The sequence below is a fragment of the Amblyomma americanum genome, chromosome 5 (genome assembly GCF_052857255.1).
Source record: "Amblyomma americanum isolate KBUSLIRL-KWMA chromosome 5, ASM5285725v1, whole genome shotgun sequence".
Taxonomy (NCBI): domain Eukaryota; kingdom Metazoa; phylum Arthropoda; class Arachnida; order Ixodida; family Ixodidae; genus Amblyomma; species Amblyomma americanum.
In genome coordinates this window covers 152,855,965-152,860,568 of record NC_135501.1, presented here as the reverse complement: position 1 = coordinate 152,860,568, position 4,604 = coordinate 152,855,965, and positions in this window count along the sequence as shown.

Sequence of the window (4,604 nt, the reverse complement as noted above, 5' to 3'; positions counted from 1 at the left end):
TGTGCCTGGCTCGGTGAAACAGTCTGGTGGCATTATACTATGCGTGAAAGACATGTTTCATTTACGAACTTTCGTTGAGTATATAAAAGAAATGTCAGACTCGAGTGCGAACATGCGCCATATTGAAAAGCTCCCTGCTGCCGACGAGGAGGCCACTGGGCCTCTAGGACAACCTGCGCAAGCGAACGCATCCTCAATGCGCACCGACGACGGACGTTCCACAGAGTGTTTTTGTGATGACCGGAACAATCTATGGCACCGTTAATGAAGATTTATCACAGAGCGCATTATTTGCGAAGATTCCGCATGTGTTGGGAACTTTTACTGCAAAGACGTTATCGATTTTATATTTCATGGTGTCCGTTCACTACTTGTGGATATTGAGCGCAGAGCATATATTTGGACTCAGCGTGTAAAACAAAAAAGAACATTTCGCTGTGTTCCTGTTATATTCTCCCCCTGCTGACGCTTCTTGTGGAATTTAAGTAGAATGCGGTAGAATGATAATCAGTTCAAACTAGAATTTTCAAGCGTCGCAGTATCTCTTGCGTTCCGACTTGCGCCATGCAGGTCCTGTGTGGTGTACGACCTTGCCAAAAACAGCTACAAAGTGACTTCGTCAAAGCGTGCTCAGTAATGCTCTAGAAAGCGCGCTTAGTTAACAGGCTCTTTTCGTGCCTCACCTGGTTTTATATAGCGGCAAGTACTGCTGTGAAGTGGATTCGAAAAGCATAGTCCTTTTCACAGAATGGTCATAAGTCGGAAGAACTTAGTGAAGCTGTCCACATAACTGAAATGGAGGCAACTAGTGGTTGGACCTCCACATCACTGAATGACAAAATAGCTCGTGTTCTTATAGTAGGCCCATGCCAAGTTCTCTAAATATTATATTTTGTTGCTGATAATTCTTTATATTCCTTCTCACTTCTTGCTTTCGCTTGTAATGTACTTGCACTCGCTATTTCTCTGCCCCCTGTTTTAACTCTCCAGCTTGTATCTGGATCGTTGCCGAAGTGAGGTTTAGTTATCCAGGTGACCTGTCCGTCACCAGACTGTCCAGGACATAAAGGAGAAAGGGGTTGTACTGGAGTCTCTGTTCTGCCCCTGTCATCTTGGTAAGAAAGGCAACTCATGGAAATTTTGTGTCGACTTTATCACTTAAATGCCGTCACGAAGAAAGCTTGCACTCTATCGCGGATCAATGACGCCGAGGACTGCCTTCAGTCCGCTCCCTCGTAGTCCGCTCCCTCTTAGATTGACCTGCGGTCAATCTAATGGAACGTCCAGATGCATCCGTCGGACCGAGAAAGAGAAAGAAAATGCTCAAATTGTAGTTTTTGTGTCAGCCGCTAAGTTGCTAGCTGCATTGCCGCACGAGCGCCTGCTGGTCTTTCAGCTGGTCCGAAACGAGCCAAACATTCCATTAATCATGCGGTGGGTAAGGGTACTGAGGTCATTGTATGGCTGACGGGCTTTCAGAGAGGCAGGGGGAGATGGCGGTGTAGTGTTCTGGGTGGTTTGGAAAAAAAGGTGTGACCTGGTGATATAGATATTCCCTAGATGGTGTATAAAGGACGTTAAGCTCAATTCGGCCCAGGAGACTTTTGGAGGAGGTAGAGAGTTCTCGGAGGTTGTCGAAGTTATGTCGATTTGCTTCCGACATGGCTTGGGGACCACAGGTGTCCGGTGTAAAATTTCGCGTGCAAGCTGATCCGTCACCCGCAATCTCGGCATGACCATGAGCCCATCTAATCCAATCACGGTTCGGGGATAGTTCAGTCATCGCGTCCATAGGTTTTCGCGAAGATTAGATGGAAGGTTGCCTGTTTGAATCGCTGTGTATGTTGCTTGCGAATCGGAGCACACGGTATATCCGCCCGTATTGTTGGTGAATATCACGCCATCCGAAAATACCATTTGCGACGTTTGATACATTTACGAATCTCTTGCAATGCCTTTTGTGTGCAGTGCAGTAGCGACATTCGAACGATTTATGGACTCGATCTTGTAAAATACACTACGATAATTGTGGTGCCTCTATCACTGGAAGGGAAGCACCACCGTAAAGTGCGTTATCTTGAAGGCACGCAACTCAGAATTTCAATTTACCATCCCAGTTCGCCTGACGGCTTTTTAGGCATACGTTTTATCTTAAAAACATCTTAGAGTTTAACCTAACAGGTAACAGACACTCACAGGAAATCGCAAAGGCTTCGAGCGCTCTAAATCCTCTTTGAAAGAAAAAATAACGACAGTATAATTCTGATTAGCCTGATCCGAACTACTGTCTTACGTGTTCAAAAGTGCAAGGCTTTTTTGTTGTGCCAAATATGATTTTTTTCTTTACAACGTGCTGTTTTAAACAGACTCAATAAATCGCAAATCGCAAGGACAATACAATAACGTTACAAGCGGCTGCCCATCTTATGGCTGCGCTGTGGATCAAAAATTTTCAGGTCAGCCGTTTTGTTGAGCACCGGCGTCCGCTAAGGTTTCTAGCTCTGTACATACGCCACTGAGAACGGGTGATTTCAGTTTGTGTTCATTTCCGTACTCATAAACTTCTCATTTTCCCCAGGAGGCACTCCTTAGCACCCCGTTGCAAAGAGAATAGACGCATCATCATAATCATCAAGCAGCGGAAACTGGAGCGAAGAGGACAGTCATATGATCATCATAAAGCAATATAATCGGCATCGTCACCGAGAGGAGAGAAAATAAACTACTATTGCAAAAAAAAGGAGACCGGAGCGGATTGTGAGTTCAGTCCTCAATCCAGGGCTGCAGAAGACCTAAACAAGGCCCTGGAGTATTAGAAGGGTAATCATCCATTAATGCTAATAATACACTACAATATGCCAGACATTATTTCTCACGTGATGAAACCCGAGTTTGAATTGTTTGTGTCTGCATATTACTTATAAAAAACCACTGAGATAAGAAAACGCAAAAGAAAATCAGTAGAAGTGAGACCAACACAGAAGGCGACAGCTTCTGCTCTGTAGCACAAGATTTACACACAAATATGACCTCCCCCGGAGTGTTTTCACAAGCGTCTTCAAAAAGCGTCAGAATAGCGCATTTCTAAAAGGGGTAACTTTGCAAATTTTTGCGGCGCGAACACAGTTAGTTTTTAACTTAAGTGTGCATTCGTCGACTCAGTGCGTAATGCTTAGTGCGCTGAAGTTATGACCGTTTTTCGAGCCAAAAAAAAAAACATCGCTAGCAGTGCGATTCATCATGCGGGAGCACTAGGCCACTTGCAGATACGGAAGGAGGCGAAAATGCTGAGTGTGTGAAAATGAGAAAGTCGGTGGCAAGAATAAAGCATGGCGCTACATTCTACTTATACTATTTCTACATATTCTACATATACTACTTACTATGCATTATCAGGATACTACTAGCGAAAGGCTCAAGCAGGAAATGCATGCAAAATATATATGAAAGAAACACTACAGAAAACAAGTATATATAATTTTAGGAAAAGAAGGACTATTATGCAAGCGATTGAAATTCTGAACAAAGATACGTGGTCAGCACTCACGACACAATTCAAGCGGAGACACAATAGACAACGGAAACAAGAACGAAATGGAAGGGCGATATACAAGAAAAATTTAGAGTGCATTTCCAAAGGAGTCGAGCTATAAGAGGAACCTCGATCGATGTGCTCAACTACTTAAACCTGCGCAACGCGTCGCTAGAGGAGTGGGAAGTGACGCTGGCCAGTGGCATCCTGCGAAGCCAGGAGGCGCTAGTTGCCATCACCAAAGTGCTGGTCAAATGTTTTTTGGGGAATCCTCCACGGTGGAATAGAAGTGTCTGCGGAAGCTACTGGAGTCCTCAACTTAGGACCCCACTCGCAATCCCCTCCTGTCTCCTTTGCAATAAAGGTTTGTTCTCTATCTCTCTTTCTTGCCCTCCCAGTGGGAGGACGCGAGCATCTAGGTATCCTAAATACACAGCAATTACGCCCTGCTTTCCAAGCTGCTTGCTTTGTCTTATACGTTACATCTATCATCTTCCTGTCCTGTGATCCATTAGAAGGCAGGGTGCCTGCCAGGTGAACAACATAACGTCATCCAGGGACCGTATACTGTAAACATGCTTTTCCCGATAAATTATCCAGCCTCTTCGTCATTGGTCAGCAGCCCCTTTGACCACGGAGCAGGCGACAGACATTCCTCGCTAGTTATCAACTGTGATGTCAAAGCTTGCAACTTCCAAGAATGAAGGCACTTAAGAAGCAAGCGGGGTATTAATCTTTAGAGAATACAGCCCCTGGTCCGCCGAGGGTTTGAAGCCTGATGGGCTGACAAAATTTGCTGGCGGAAAAAAAACAGCGCTAATCGGCCGTTCGAGTAGGCCCATGTCCATAGGTTATATGCACTGGCATAATTTAGAGCAAGAGCAGCCGCCACACTGCCATGCACACACTTGCCACTTTCTTCCTATAGGAGCAGATGCTCTAAGAAAAGAGGTAATTAAAAACTTCCACGCCTGAAGTTGGTCCGAGCTATAATTTAGTGGCACGGGTGAGGTCTCACTTATTATACCTTAAGCTACAATGTTCTAACCTACCTTGAGCTGGTCATATTCTG